This window comes from Anopheles cruzii, chromosome 2, assembly GCF_943734635.1.
Source record: "Anopheles cruzii chromosome 2, idAnoCruzAS_RS32_06, whole genome shotgun sequence".
NCBI lineage: Eukaryota > Metazoa > Arthropoda > Insecta > Diptera > Culicidae > Anopheles > Anopheles cruzii.
Window position 1 is genome coordinate 44,399,362 of NC_069144.1, and position 17,215 is coordinate 44,416,576.

A 17,215-nucleotide genomic window follows, 5' to 3' on the forward strand; every position below is an offset into this window, starting at 1 on the left:
GTGGGGTCCGGATCGTCGAGGACGCGGCGAGCTGATTGTGAGTCCCCCGCCCCGAAAAAAAACGGTGGTCTAAAAGTGGTCAACTTGAGAGGGGTGGCCAAACTACCGTTTTCCAAGCCGCAAGCCGCCAAAAAAGCACAGCGGAACGTCGGCCTCTGCCGACGGCTCAAGGTGATTCCTCCTCCGGTTTTGGAGAGATCGAGTTTTGTCTCCATCTCTCGCGCGGTTTCGGAACAACCCCCCGATGGCCCCCGTTTGTTGTTGTTGTGTATGGCTGGTTCCGTGGCAACCGGGCGGTGGTCCGCGGTGCGGTGCAGATCGTCACCCAAGGTGATCGATCGGTCCAAACGGTGGAAAAGGGACGACCTCGCAGTGCAGCGCTCAGAGTTCCTCATTTGGAGCGCGGCGCGGCGTTTTCTGGCGATTTCTTTGGGGTTTCGTGTTGTGGCCGCCGCCGCCGACTGACAATCGATTCCACGCGGTGCCCATAAATGGCACACCACCGCCGTTCGCCCGTCAAAAGTTCATCATATTTTTCCTCCCCGGGGGTCGGGTCGAAAGCTCGGGGATCTTGCGAAACCGTTTCGTCCCGCGTGTCCGCACGTGCATCACACGCGCACGCGCCCGAACCATCGAACGGGAACTCACACACAAAATTAATCAACATCTCGTTCGGCGGTCGGTCTTAGTTTTTGGTCGTGCAGAATCATTTGTTTACTGTCATTTGCAACATCGGCTCGCTCGATTATGCAGCCACCAGCCGGTTATGTGTGAACCCTTCCTGTTTTCCTGTCGCACCACCCGCGGCCGGATCGGACAAGGAGAATGTTTCCCTTCGGGGCATTTTAAAGGGGATTTTTTTTTTTGGGCAACCGTTTCGGCTTTTCAGGCACCGGGGGCAAGAGCAGGAAATTGTGAGCTTGGCTTTTGAGGTTAATGGTTGTCGAACGTCGAGGCGAAACTAAAACAAGGGGCGCCAAGGGAATGTTTCGAAAAAGATCCGAGCGCCTAACGATTTGTTGTAATCTTTAGAGCGATCGTCCAAAAGTCGCGTCTAGCAATGTTTGCGGAATTGAACCGAAAATCGTAGCCCAATCCTGAGGGTCTTCTTTCGTGCGCCATTACGTTGCCAACTGACCCCATTGGCTACCGCATTCACCCGCGTACCCGTAGCATAGCGAATGCTTGTGCGGTCTCAACCCCAAAAACACATCGTAAATCAGTCGATAAAGCCACGTCCCCCACGTTTGCACGTATGCAAAAGCGAGCCCCGTCCGTCCAGCTCGATCGAGCACGGAATTTGGAACGTGCAGCAACAGAGGCAGCAGCTTGCGTGACATGCGCACACCACATGCTGCGTGCATTGACGCGGGGCTGCACTTCGTTTGCATTCGTCGAGCCAACGTGGCCCAACGCGCCCTCGATGCACCCAAGGTTTATGCGAGACCGGCAGCCGATAAATGAATCGATCTCGTGTTGGAAGCCTTCTACGCACGCTATTTGCATCCAGGAAGGACACTTAGCTGCACTCGAATTCGTTCCATGCAGTGATCTACATAAATTTAAGCCGAAATAGTTTAAGATTCGCTAGAGTGAATTGTGTTTTGAGTTCTTAATGCCGAAAAACCGAACGATTTCCCAGTTCCGTTTCGAAGCATCTAGGACCTTCCCGACAACGAAACGGACTGCCCTCTCTCGCACGTGTAGCACTTAGCACCAATCTGTAGTGCTGTGTGTGAGCCCGTGTGTGTGTGTGTGTGTGTCACGATGGCACTCACGACGCACGTCGCCGTCGGAGGCGGCGGCGGCGGAGGCACATAAACAACTACCGCGAGTACGCCTTTCGATCGCGATGTTCGATGCGATGCTATCCTTGACCGAGTAAATCACGGTGCGGCGGCCTGCGTGCGGCAGCGGCGGCTGGTGCAGTGCGGACAGCCGCAGACAAACGCCTCCATTTTGAGCCTCTCCTCTCTCGACGGAGTCAGTGGCGGAGTGAAAGAGACAGTGAGCATGGCGTGAAGGTGTCACCCGGCGTTGCACGCAATCCCCCCGAAATAACCCTTTTCGTCGACGGAAGCTGTCGAAGATTGAAGAATTGACAGGAAATTGTAGTTTGGTGGCCGATCGAGACGATCGTGAGAAGACGTTCCGAAGGCGTCGGATTAAGAGAGTGTTAAGTAGGCCAGAAGCGTAGTCGACATTGGCGGTGTAGTCGGTGAACAAAGAAGTGGGGAACAGGCTTTTGGGGTCCTTAACAATTTACGGGGAATTAGGCCTCTAAAATCCCTCGCCTCAACTCGCCGTATATTATCATCCAGGACATTTCTAACTCGAATTAGAAGAAGGAGTAAATCAGCCGTTGCCATAGTTACCCGTAAGGCTATGTTTAAAATGCTCGCCACTGGCAACATAAATTCAATTAGCAGCAAACGTCGCTACGGCCATAACTCATCCAATCGTAGGCAATACACATCAACACTCGCAACATCCATAAAACCTACTCGCCCAGGCTAGGGCACTCGGTACTCGGGCAGTACGGCAGTAGTTCTTAAAACATATTTCTCTGACCATTCACCACCACCCCGGCACGGGTTACCCGGTTGTTGCTGATCAACTCGATCGCAGCACCGTCACGCCACAAGCGGCGGGATATTAAGTACGCTAATTAAATGCTTCATTAAGGGTATCATGTTGCATTTCACGATTTTTGAAAAATCAATCCATTCCCATGCTGCCATCAAAACTTTGCGCCGCCCTCGCAGGCAGGTGGCGTCTCTCTCTTTCACTCTCTGTCTCCCTGTCTCGCTCTTCCTACCGGTTCCGCGAAGAAACAACAAATCGCGACTTAGGACGCCCAGGTCTCACGCCGCCACTGCGGTAAGTAATTCGCGTAATCGCAATGAATTTGTCAATGTGGCTAACCGGGCGTGTGGCGGCGTTGGTGCCAAGCGCCCGCCATGTAACAGGGGCGTTGGACCTCGGCCCACGCCTGCCGCCGACGTGGCCACTGGGCGCGACGGAACCGGTGGGTGGGTGCGGTGTAGGCCGAGGGCGGCTTAATTTAAATGTCATTTTTACCCATTTATGACAATGACCCACCGTCATCATCATCATCAACGACCAACAGGCCAGGGAGCCTTTGACCGCCGAGGGGGGCAGGGGAGGAGTGCGTTGGCGCGAAATCAGGGCGCTATCACGTGTTCACGATCGCAGGTGCGCCGGCTACAAACTGAACTCTGCTCTCCGAAACATAACCGTTGACATGCGCATGCTACGCCCCGGACCCGTTCAACCCGTGGCGAACCCGGCGATCGTGACGGACCATTTATGGGCCACGATGCTCCGTGAGGGCTGGCCTTTTCTCAGCCCGTTAACGCGAGCGTGCGAGCGAAAGGACAACCTTTCGGCAGCCGCACGACGCACTGTCCGACGCAGGACGCCTACGACGGGCTGCGGTCGTCCCTGGGGCCAATCGTTCCGGGACCCTTTCTCGAGCTCGAACAGCAAGCGAAAGTGGTTTTCGGTCGGCGCCACTTGAGAGTGGTTTGTACGCCCAAATCGTAGTCCGAACGCATAAATCCAGGAAGTCACTCGGTTTGCGCGGTTCGATACCGCGCGACGGTTACAAGTGGCACCGGCCGATCGTGTCCTTTTTCGAGTACCAAATGAACCTTTTCTGAGCTTGTTCGACGGGACGCAAGATTTGTAACGCAATTTGGAAACTGCTGTTCGAAAATATTTTTAAGAATTTATCTTTATGCTTAGTATAATTGAAAATATATTACTTTTAAATTTTAAGTTATAATAAAAATTAGATTATTTATGATGTATCTTTACATATCGATAAATACACTGGCGTACGGTTTTGCACTCTAAGCCATCGGAAGCCTTAAGAATGGCTTGTAAAGTCACTCAATAACTGGATCCGTTGATTAGAGCAAAGTTCAAACGCCTAATTTGAAACGTGATTCAATAAAACCTCGTTTAATCAACTGCTTAAGGACGAATTTCGAAGCGTACAAATTCAACAAGAAAAATGAACGTTGTCTATTGTTACTACTTTGTTGTGATACAAAAAAACCAACCAACATCAAGCGCAAAACGTCCCGAAACAAAGCGGCAATCGACGTTGATTTCCTTGGACGATCATTACTGGCGCCAGTTCACCGACACCGTTGGCTCCGCGGCTGAAGATCGATAGCGCCAAATGGGAAGGGATTATTAGTCTCTCTCGCCTTCTCTCCGTCTCCCGGCGATGCTGTTGCTCCGGTGCCAGGATGCAGCATAATCTTCTTACGCCGAGCTCCTGCCGAAGCGAGCAACATGTTTTCCCGAACAGCCCGAAACAGCAAGGCAAACAAGTTACAAACTGTCGAAACAGCGGAGAAACACATAAAGCAGCAGCCGAACGGAAGAAACGGGCATAAGAAATATTGGGTTCACGTCGAGTACCGTGAATGTACGGAGAAAACCCGACCCGACTGCCCGACACAGCCCTTGCTCGTCCTCGCACACACCACCCGCCCGAGGGGTGCATTTGTTTCGGCGCTTGATTTATAACTCGTCTCAGACTCGACTTTCGAGAGTCGTGTCTTCACCGTGCCGCGCTGGGCCGCGCCGGTGAAAGTTCTGCAGGAAGGTTCTGTAAGGACCCCCCTCCTCAGTGTCGGTGCACTCGGAGCAATGTTTCCGTTTTTCCTTGACACTCCCGCGCAAGTGGCCTTGTGGCCACGAACTGCAGAAGCAACGCACACGGCAATTTATCGTCCTCGAGAGGCCCCGAATTTCGGTAGCCGCAAAACCACTTGAAACGAGCGTTCGTTTGTCAACTGTTACGGCAGCGCGATCACGCGATCACGTTTTGGAATGTCTCAACGAGCCGGTCCGCCGGTGAACAGGTCCTTAGCAGGCATATGGAAAAATGATGAGGTTTCTGGAACAGAATTCGATCTGAAACAGTCGCCTTGATTCCGTTTTGCTCGTCGTCTCGACATAGGAAAAATGTTACTGCCTGGAAAAGTGAGGGCAACAAACTTACGAGCAAACTTTATCTTCGCTCACCGCATCCCGACCTGTGAACCATAATTGACTTTCTGATCCCAAAACCTCCCCCTTGGGGGCCCCAATGCAGTTGATGGTTTTCCTTCGCCAACTGGGCACTCGGCAACCCAACAACCTGCAGCCACCGGGAAAGAGAAACTGCACTTTGCGTCCTTTTTTCCGTCCGCCCCTCGGTTCTTAAACCACCTGCGCTTCAGTTGGGTACAATTTTCCCACCTTCTTTTGTGTGCATTTTCCGCATACCATTTGCGGCACACATTTTTCAGTAGATTTTATTATTTGCCAGCACCGTGTTTGGCACTTTATTTGCCGCCCCGAAGTTAATCGAATTCCGCTTCATCGCGAACGCGCATTCGGTTCGGGTTTTTAGTGTTTCTCTAATTGGAAGGGAAGAGCGATCACTGTGATTCGTGGCCAGGATGCTTTTTCGGGGCCCAGGATCACTCCATCCATCACACAGCGCACGAAGTGGCCCGTAAATTGAATCAATTCGCGCGAGCACGATGCCCGTCCGGTGTGAAGTGTACGTGATCCATTTGATTCCATCACCCAGACGAATTGGCCAATTTGATGAGCACATCATAAGAAGACGCCACCGGGCGCCACACATACACACCCAGAAGTTAATAAATTTCCTGTTAGCGGACTTAACCCCCGGCTCGACTCGCTGTCGGTGGGTTGGGTCGGTCCCGGGAAAATCGTCCGTCAATGAAGTTGTACGAGCGCGATCGCGCCGTTTCCAATCACCATGCTCGTGGGGCGAGCAAAAAAGGAGACCACCTCGTGAGACACGGTGCTAGACAAACCATTGACTGATGGACGCAACGATGATGGTGATGATGATGATGATACGCTGCCGGATTGTTTGCTTTATGTTCTGACATCTTTTTCTCTCCCTCTCACGAGGGCGGATGGCCAATGCACAATAAATCAATCCGATCCGTTGCGTCTCCGGAACGCGCGCCAGAACCGTGTGGGTGGTTCCGACCGGTTCAGCATCGATCCGGGCTGATGAAGCTGTAGTCCGCCCGCTCGTGGCGTGTGTGGTGAGCGCCGGAAGCACCCGAGACGAGCTTTATGGGCAGCGTTCCGATTTACGCTGACGATGGCGTCGAGACGCTCGAAGAACGAACTTGCCTCATGCACGCTTCTTTGGTTGGTTCGCCTGAGTTATGTGCGTCTTTGATGAGAGGAAAAATAAGGACGTTCGTTCGTCTCCGTCGGTGATCAAAATTCGATTTTTCCGCTGCGTGTACGTGTGCAGGACACACGTACACGTACGTTCCGTACTGTTGTTCTCTGTGTGCCCGCCGCCAAAGTATCGTCGGGCTCTCGCGGAAAACGCTCGCTGGCGATTTTTATTTGCCGCTTGTCGGAACGACACGGCCACTTGAGCTCGGAATCGGAAGCTGAACGATGAGCATGATGGGAGGGATTCGAGTGGACAGCGTGTCCATCGTAAAAGGATTGCCCGATCGGTGTTCCAATTGACGGAACGAAACTTTTACGATTTGTTCCGTTTCGTGTCCGTAACGAGTCAGTCAGCAGTGGCCAACAGTGGATTAATTTTATTAGTTGAAACAAGCGTCAATAAAAGTAGAACTAAAGGCTCTCCTAATGTTATGGTGAATCACGGAACGAAACATGCCGATTGGACAGTCGAGAAGTGGTCCAATTTAACTACAATTTGGCATCAATCGTCACATCGTTATGTTTCTTTCTTTAGCGAAACAAATGCCGACAGCAAAAAACCTTAAGCAGTCTTGGACTACTCGATTGATAAGCAAATTGCGTCTCCACGATCACTATAATGAGCTGTTTTGAATCGCCATTTTCTTACTGGTCCAAGCCATCCGCTTCTAAACTAACATCCGGCTGTCTGGCCTGGCATCAAGTGACCTGACGACCACTCGAAAACTATCTCCGTTGGCTCTCTCGCAGGACGCTGCTTTCCACGGCATCTTTGCTCAATATTCATATGGCGCGTGTTGGGTGCCGCCGTAATGGACTCACACGGATCGTAAAAACTCCCATTGAAGCCATCGATTCGGGAAAGCCCAACACTCGAACCGAGCGGAGCGAAACCTCCCGTAAAAGGTAGTAAAATTTTAGGGCAGTTAAAATTCTGCTCGCGTCGAGAGAAATGAAGCAGAGAAGCAGAGCACAGTTGGCATCGGACCCATCCAGGATGCAGATCGCAGCCCCGTAACGGCATGCCCGATGGCGATCCTCGGGCGACACTGCGACAAACCTTCGCCAGATATAACCTGCCGCCCGCCCTGGATGTTGTCAACGGAGTTGTCGTAAAAAGCCAAGTGCCCCGAACGGGCCACGGCCACGGCAAATGGCTATTAAATTGCCAGAACATCGACATCGATGGCCCGGGGAGGGGAGAGCGTGTCTGCAGGGCGGGGGGCAAGCTAAATAGCTTCCTCCCGGGCTCCCGGATTCCCGGCAGCGGCCGGATGTTCCGATTGCACTGTTTTGGTCCGCACCATCTCGTTGACTCCGGTTTCGGTTCAATCGGTTCCAAAACTACTATCTGGCCACCACTATCTCGGGTCGCCCAGGGTACCGTGAACTCAAAGTGAACGGCGCTGTGTGTGGCCAGGCAGGGCATGGCAGGCCCGGCGGTGGCATCCTTCCGTTGTGGCATTTTATTTGGCCGTCGCCGCCCTTTTACGACTCCGGCTCCGGGGTCGGGTGTCCTGTGTCTCGGTTGTCTGGCTCAGTCTGGCTGGTCACTGGTGTGTGTCTGTCTACGGTGACAGTGACAATGACACAGACTCTCTCTCTCTCACTCTCTCTCGCTCGCTCGTTCTGTGTAAAGGATACTAAATTTGGAAGACGACGACGACGGGCGGTTGATAACGATGATGACGATGATAATGGCCGGTGGATGGGGAACAGCCAGCCAGTGCGCTGATGGGATTCCCGGGAAAACCTCATCCCTTCGCAGGACTTCACAGTCCGCACTGAGACGCCTCCCTTTCTAATCAATTTCGTGTCCGTTCCCGGGAGCTTCGTGCGGTGTCTTCGCTCCGCGTCCGCGCTCCTCCGACCCATCTTCACAATGCATTTCCCTCGCGCACTCGGGCTCCGCAGGATCCGCGTCGTCGTCGTCGTCACATTTGCTGTCCTATTTTCCGACGATCGGTGGCCACGGCGAACGGGGTGGGGATTACCGGCGCGGCACGTCCTCGCGGAGCGGAGCGGTAGTGGATCATAAATTTTATTGCTTTCGTCTGCTTCTTGTCATTATTCTACTTTCGCGCTGCGCCACCGTTTGCTGCGGTTCGCCGTTCAGGTTTCGCTAACGAATTCCCTGGTTTTCCAACATTATTATTATTGTTTTTTTCTGGTCGGTTTCGGGACCCCAAATAAAAAAGAGCGGAATGTTGCCAGCATAAACGGGTTCGGGAGCATAATTTTTCATTTACCTTCCTTGCCCGGGCCGGTGCATGCGATGCAGAACACACATTTTTCGGTTCACTTTATTCGCCACCCCATAACTCTCTTTTCTTCCCTCTCTCGTTCTCGCGAGCATCCCGATCCACCGTCGGGTTCGATCTGGGGGTTCGATTTTCTCTCGGGAAGATATTCTCGCACCAGTTCTCCGGTGCCAATAATTTGCATAATATACCGCGAGCTGCCCGGTGCTATTCAAATTTTCCCACTTTCCACCCGGGACGTGACGCATGCCCGGAATTTTATGATTTCCCTCCCTCGACGGACCATTCCATTCTGGGAGGTCTTTGTCCCATGGTTCGGTGCATGCGACCTGCATACCGAAACCGGCGAATACGCGATCCGGATCCGAATACGCAACGGGTTGGCCTCACAGCCTGTGTGCATAACACGCTGCTGCTTTCCGGTGCAGCGACACCGGCGACGATGATCGGTCTGGCACGAGGCTACGAGACACAGGACCCACCCAGACACAATGATTGCATGACCATTTTCAATTTTCCTACCCAACGCCCAGCGGACCGAGAACTAGACCCAGAACTAGACCCAGACTTTCACTATCTTTTCCATCTCGACCTCGATCCGGTTTTTCCTCTCCATGGGGTTTTCCCTTTTTACTTGTTTTGCGCCACCCATTTCGGGGTGGTTTCCTGCCCGCCGGGTGAATGGTTTTGTTTTGCCGTCTTCTTGCGGCCCTGCGGCCTCTTCGTTTTCACCCGTCCCGTCTGATGGCTCTACACCGATGTGTCCTGGGTCGTCCTGGGGCCCGTCACCCGAATGAAGTGCTATTGTCTTTCGGGCTTCGGGCCCATTCCAGACTCGTCCGGTCTTAGGAATGTCGCCCAGGTCCGGCGCTCGGTGTAAAGCTAGACGCGGCAATGGTCCTTCAAATGTCGACGACCAGGCCGACGGTGACGGCGACATTTGCAATGTAAAATTTTTGACAGGAGAAGGAGCGCCTTTTAAAATTCTAGGAAGTACGTCCCAGAGCTTCATCTACAATTAAGAAGGGAACTCTTGAAGATTGAGTTCCTGTTTCATTATTCAAAACAGGGATGCGATTGAGTAAGACTACAAATTACACGGCGATGAGAGGGTCCCAAGAGTAGTCTACTGTCTTCTTAACTTGTAGTTCTCGGAGTAACTGCACCACGAATGCATCGATCCTGTTACGGCACCTCTTCTACTCGATCTGCAGGCGAAGGCGAGGCATATCTTTTTTTCTATGTTGCCCTAAAACAAACAACAACAGCGCCGAGTCGGAGCGAAACAAGAATCCAATTAACATCAAGTCCGCGAGAAGCTCTGCGAAGTTTTATCTGCGAGCTTCCATCGGTGCACCGGGCTATGGACGGCTTCGTGTCACTCCGTTGAGGGGGGGGTTCCGTGAAGCGAAGAATCGAGGGGCCCGTACAAAGTAGGACAACGACGGCTAGCGCTGCTGCCAGTGCTTTGGAGCGTTTGAGGTAAAAGGACACGTGACCTTTATCGGACCGTGTCACTCGCCGCGCGGCGCGCCGCGGCTGGAGCAAAATCTAGAATCGTGTCTCCGATCGCGAGTTTAGCCCCAAAACACGGCGTCCAGGACGGGACACGCGTGGTATTTAGAACGCACCGCTTCGGTACACGCGTGAGAGAGTTCTGGTGGAAGGGGTGTCGACCCAGGACGGGAACACGGGCTGCAGGAGTGCATCGTTTACATATTGTTTTGGCGAGCGCCCATTACTGTTACGCCAATCACGCCGGACACTGAACCGAGCGTGTGCGTGCCGAAGGATACCTCCGGCTTTGTCCGGCGGGATGTCCGGTCAGCACACCCAATTTTTGGCGGGGGCCTTCTCGCCCGCCCATTTGCTGTTGACCTCAATTAGTCGGTCGGCCACAAATCAATTGCACCAGGGTCCGTGACAGCACCACGCACCTCCAGTCCGCCTCGGTGTCGGAAATTCCTGACATACCGAGCAGTGGAGTGGAGTGGAGTGGTTTTCCATTCGTCCAGCATCCTGGCTGACTGGCCCCGGTCGATCGCAAGCCTCCCACGGGCAACACGGGCGGAGAATGCGAACCTGGGGCACCGGCAGGACCCGCACACTAAGCTGCGCTAGACATGCGGACACACGTTAGCAATCGGATTCGATTTTCCGAATGACAGCTCCATCTCACCGCCGCGTGGTTTTGGTTTGCATAAATCGACACCGGCCGGCCGTCGAAGCCGTGAGGCTGAGGTGCTTTTGACAAGCCCCGCCAAGCGTTATGACGGATTATTGTGAAATGCTCCCCTTTAATTAATCATCATCGCCAATTCCAATTCCGTCGAATTCGGATTGCAGTTTGCTTTAGAAATTGATTTAGCGACTCAGGCTTTCGATAAGTTGACTTTTCACGTTGCCAGACATTACCAAATTGGATAGATTGTTTGGTTCAATCGAGAAGAAGCAACGCGTTGTGAACCTTTTGAAAGGTCAAAACACCAGAATCAAAACACGGCGAAAGTTGGGCATAGAATATATAGGAGGTTGTCATCTGGTTTGGGATCTGGGTCTTGGTCAAATAAGCTCAATCTTTCGTTAAATAAATCCCGAACGATTTCTATTCTACGAAAAGTGTGGACAAAAATTAGCTAATTGAATGTCTCAAAGGTCACAAGGGTTCCACAAAACCCCCCACAAAAACGTTTTACTATATTACAACCAAGTGCTCTATACCGTATCGTAAAAGTCGGAGAAGTGTTCGAAGGTGCGGGTCTCAAAATAAATCATTGGCTTGGGCAGCCGACCAGCCAGCCGACCAGCCGAGACACAATGTGCTCAAAAACATACACGCAACATCGGTGACGGGCGCGTGGAGCGCAGATTAAATCGTGATTTTGATCGATTATCCCCGAACGATCGGCTGCCCGGTGGCCCGGCCCATCGTGAAACCGGCCGGACTATGTACGTGTATGTGTGTGTGTGCGTGTGTGTGATTGGCGCTAATCGCGGGCCGGTGGGCCATGTCTCGCGACTTGCGTGGGGCTGCAATTAATTAGTCGGAAATGACTCCATCTTGCGCCGGAGACGCAGACGGGTGGTCGTCGCGGACTGTGGACAACACCTTATCCACCACGCACCGGTTTGCGGCCGCCGGTGCGGTGCGGAGCAGGATCCAGTTTGTGGGTCGTTGTTGTTGCCTCAGCCACCACACACACTCATAATTGGCTTCCCGTAAAGAAAGTCACCTTCACCGCACTCGCTTCGATTGATCGATTTTACAGGTGGATCCGGTGATCGTTTCGGTGGGAGGACCAGAGATGGTGAGAGAGGGAGAGCGAGTGAGAGGGGCACACAAACGAGAGGGGATTCGACGGGGGGCTAAAAAATCCGTCGCCCGTTGGCCAGTTAACCGTGACCCAGTGGTGAGCCCTCGCCCCGGTCGTTACCGTTGCCGGTGACACCAAACTGACCGCACCTTCCAATCCATCCCCACCGGCCCCCACCTTGCGATCCTCCGTTGCGTCCCCACACACCAACCTGATCACGTTCACTCTGCGACGGAGCGAACTTCCGAAAGTGTCAACTGACTCAGCCGACTCGAAAAAGGTGACTCCACGCCAAAAGTGGACGAATAATAAATGGAAGACAGAGAGAGAGACGGAGCATACCAAAACAGAGAAGCAGACAAGCAGAAGAGAAAACGAAAAAAGGAGACTGGTTTAAAACCTCCTTCTGATTACGCTTTGCATTTCCTTCCTCGATGTGACATAATTGTAGGACATGTCGTGGTTATTATCGTTTTACTTCCAATCCGGCCAGGCCTGGTTCCAGCAGCTTCTTGAAATAAGTACATGACCTTCTGGAGTAGAAGTGATCGTTTTTCGTGATCCCAGTTCCATTGGGCGATCCTTATTCAAACTTTTACCAAATGGCAACAATCATCATCCACAAAGTCTTCCCTTCAATCGGTGACTTGAAGTAAAGACCTCTTTTTATGATTAAGCCAACTGATTGGGTTGGACGCTGCGAATCAATCACGCCTTCGGTAACCTATTCGGAACTGTTTCGTTTAAATATCACCGCAAATTTCAGCTACAACATGTCGATGATGTCGTGCGGGTCCAGCGACCAGAGAATGGCAAGCTCCCTCCCGTGAACATAAAACGTTGACCCCACTCATTGCGCAAAACGATTCCCCATCGTGACATCGTGGGGCTGGCGGCGGTTTAAGCCACCTGAGGGGAGGAATTCAACGGAAAGGAATCCACCCTCGGGGCGATGAATTTGCCCTCCGGGTGACCCCGGGCCCCTTTACGGTGGTGCTGGTGGTGAGAAACCTACCCAATCGGAGGCGTTATTAGGCTGAAGATGTGATTCTTCACACGATCAAGCACGACCATAGGCCGATGAAGTACATCGAGGTATTGAGTGCCATCTTCGAACGGGTTTGACCCTGTCATGGGTCTAGTCCCTTAGTAATTGATGCTTTGGTACATCAAATAACCGTAAAACATGCGGCTGCAATTACGTTAGTTTTATTAAACTGCCTAACAGGCGATCACCAATAAGCGATCGATTCACAAAAACTGACGTTCCTTTCTCATGCGCCTTGATTGTGCAATCGTCAGCGCCCATAGGCAGGCGGCATGCGTATCTGCAAAAGCGAACATGACTCTAATGATCTCCTCCAAACTGCTGGAAGAAAGCGAAAAGGCAGAAGAAAACGGAAAGAGAACTACATTCAAATTCAGTCTTTTGGCTCCCTGCTGGCTTGTCGACCCTGTTAACCCAAAGGCCTACTCAAGATGAGGCTCGACGAAATATCAGAGGCCACAAACGATCGCCGTGCTTCTCTGCCAGCTAAACAACATCTGGCGGCTAGAGGCCTGTACCTCTTATAGGCGACAAGACACCCAAACACCCGCCCCGGACACATCCGTAAAAGGACACTGAAAAATTGCAAACCAAACAAAATCGTGCCCAACGCACGACGCACCACGGACCGCAGTGCGCTCCGTGAACTAACGCGCTCGTGACTAATCCACTTCATTTTCACACTATTTTTGCTTCATTTGTCATCGATTGTCGCACGTCGATGTCACTTTAACAGCCCGTCGTCGTAATAACAGCGACGGAGGAAAATCCAGACTTACACGGAACATTTGTCACGCCAAAAGTCAACAAACCGGGCCTCCGGAGGGTTTTTTAAACAAACATCTCCCAATCAACGGCTAAACGGGCGCGAGAAACGATCGTCTCGAAGATCGGATGATTGAACGAACGAAAACAAACGAAATCGAAACTAAATTGGCGGAAGTGGTTCTGGGGTTGTCCCGCTGCCGCTTCCACGACATCGACAGGAAACGCGCGCGTAACGCAGGAAAAGAGCTGCTCGATGCCCCGGGCTACCCGGGCTCGAGGCTCGTGATAAATTTGACTTCGTGACACACATTTCTTCGAAAAAGGCAATCGTCACTTCCGTTTTGCTGCAACGATCTGTCCCACTTTTCTGCACGTTTCTGCATTTTTAATGGGCAGTCGAAGGCGTACGAAACTGTCGTGCGCAGGGACTGGGTTGGGTTGCTGAAAACACAGGAGCGATGGTCGGTCCGAAACAAAAAGACGGTCCAAATTAAAGCGTTACACAATCGCGTCATCGCATCGAAGTTCTTCGCGCACCAACCGGAGACCCGGAGCACCGGGACACCGGGTATTTGATTGTTTCGTAAGATCCGATGGGAGAACCGTGAGACGATAGAGGCCTGGAGCCCTAGCGCCAGGGGCGATTTGTCCGCCGCGATTCGATTGGATAATGTCCGCTGGCCATGGCTGGCGGGGTGCTTCAATTAAAGTACACACGTGCAAGCATTACGATCGGGAAACATAAAAATTTAATCATCCGATCAAGCCTTTCGAACGGGGTTTCAAGTTTAGTTGGCGCCGAAATGGCTTTGAGAAGTTTAACGATCTTTGCGTTAAATCTGACACGGGATCTGATGGAGCTTTGCAAAACAAATGTAGCAAACTATTGGAAATCACGCAAGTTCACGATCTGAAAAATGGATCATATAGCCAATCTCAAATTTAAATAACTCCCATGAAATAGCGTAAACAGCAGCACAAATTTCAAGGGTTTCAGGAACAATTTCAATCATTATTCACAAAAAATGCTTCAACATTGTCCAGGCAGCAAACACCATTCACGCCGAAAGGCAAAGAAATCGCAACCGAATCATGTTGCAATTCCGTAGATCATAAAATATGTCGTACACGTGATGCAGTTCCCATGAAAGTTCACTCACCCTGGGTCAGATATCTAACACCCAAGGGCCGTTTGTTACGATTTACGCCGCCACAGAACAGTCGAAACCGAAGCGTATCAAAACTCGTCAAACCCAACGTGACACCATTTGTACGCCGTGGTCTTTGACAGAAAAATGCAAACTTAGCGGAAACGACCAACAACCACGCCGGTGAAATTTGTCGCCCAGAAACGGGGTTCTGGTTCCGAAAAAAAAACCCTGCCCGACGGCCATCGGAAATTTGAGCAACACGAACCGCGCAACCGAAACTTCCATATTCCGCATTGGGCATAGGACGACCAACTCAACGCAAACCCCAAACAGAGCTTTCTTTTAACGGATGCAATCGCACTTTTGCTGACGCTGAAATTGGCACCGCGGACAGTGCACTTGACCCTCACCGGACCCGGCCGGGAGACGGTACTTCCCGGTTAATCGCGGCAAATCCAGGAGCTACCGGACCGAAATCGGAACCCAACGTGCGACGCGGTCCGCAACGTTAGCATGAATAATGAGGAACCTTTCCTCGGTTGGGCTGGTACCTTTGAGGTTGGCAATGGCTTAGCATAATCGTTTTTTTTACTATAGATCCGATCGTCAACGAATTGGCGGGGCGCGATTGTGTCGGCGGGACAGTTTCGTTTTATTTTTCACACTCGTCAGAAACATTTGCGTCGCTCCACGGCGCATCGCATTGCACGACCCCGTTCAACGGTTTGTGCTTCCGTTTCGGCTGATTTTTTGTGATAAGTTGTAGTAACGATCCTGTTACGGTTCTCTTCGTCGTGTCGTTGTGCTTTAATAATCGCCAATGGCGTAGCTAGAAATTGGGGTCGATACGTGGATCTTTCAAATCAATATGAAAAGACGTTAATTCTAACAGATATAAAGTGCTTTCAATGTTTTTAAAAATCATTTCGGTATGATCGTCAAATGAAAGCGAACGTCCCACCTTTGATGACGATGTCGGGCGGCTTTCCGGCTCTGCCTCCGTTACTGCTACTGCTACTGCTGGCATGGTTGCTGCTGTTGTGATGATTGTTGCTGGACGGCACCCCTAGTGCATCGAGGCTGGTAACGACATTCGGATGGTTGTGTTGATGGAGAAGATGTTGTTGCTGCTGCTGTTGCTGCTGCTGTTGTTGCTGCTGCTGTTGCTGATGGTGGCTCTGCAGGATTTTCTCGGCAAGCAGGGAGTTGTTGAAGCGGTTCTGTTGCAGCAACCCTTGCGCCTGTGCCAGGAGCAACTGTTCCTGCAGCTGGTGCGTGGTAAGGCCACCGGAAGCCACAAGCTGATCGTTCGAGCAGAGCCGCCCCAAACCGGACCCATCGAGCTCGTTCGAATCGTTCACGGACAGGGCACTCAGCTGGGCGGCCGCCGCAGCCGACGACAGGAACTGGCTGCAGTTCTGGAGGAAGATCTGGCCGCTCGATTCCTCATCGAGCTGTAGATCGTTATTGTTTTCCTCCTGCAAACGGGACAAGCAATCAATTGAAAGGGATCGTTACCGGTAGATCAGTTACGAGACTTACGACTTTGATTTCGGTTGCTGGAAAGTCCTGAAAGAACTGTTCCAGTTCGAAGGTGTTTTCCGTCAGCTGCCGCAACAGTTCGTCCGAATCGTTGTCCAACTGTTCCTCGAGCGTGTTCAGATCACAGCCACCGTTTGCCAGTTCCGCCGTTTGGCTTGCCGTTTGGTTGCTTTCCTGTGTGGTGAAGAAAAAGCAAAACGGTGAGTTTCAACAACCAATCCAACCGATCCGCGGACAACGGGAGAAGTACCGCTTGCAGACACGCCTGCAGATCCACCATCCGTCCATCGTTGTCCGGGGACCACAGCAGCTCGTCGTCGATAAATGGCATCGCCACAATGGCCGAGCCACCCCCGCGGAGACTCGCCAACGCCAGCCTTTTGCACTTGGTTGCCCCAGCCACACAATTCCTAACACTCACTAGAAAACCGCGAACGAAATACACACACACGCGCACGCACGCACTCACTCACTCGCGCATTCACTCTTCGGATTCAGCGCACTCGGGACACACACCGCACGACGCGCTGAATAGGAAAGCTTTTGGGTTCGGAATCGAAGCTTTTAGGTTAGCAATCGGAGCTTTTCAGTTGGACGGTAGCGCCCTCTAGGCGGCGGTTGTTGCAACCAGTAGCCCGAAGCGCCGGGCAGGTATGCAATGCCGCTTGGCAGCTAGACGTTGCGAGGCACTTTTTATCTCAAATCACAGATTGCTACGATCGTTGGGCGAAATAATCTGCCCGGGGTGTTACAAAAGTAACGAAAATGAAGAAGGTTTCCTATCACTATCGAGCCGCTCACGTTGTCCACCGGTGGTCGCAGTCCGATTGGTGGCGATTTCGGAAACGTTACACTCTGGGCAAGGTTTGGCTCGCT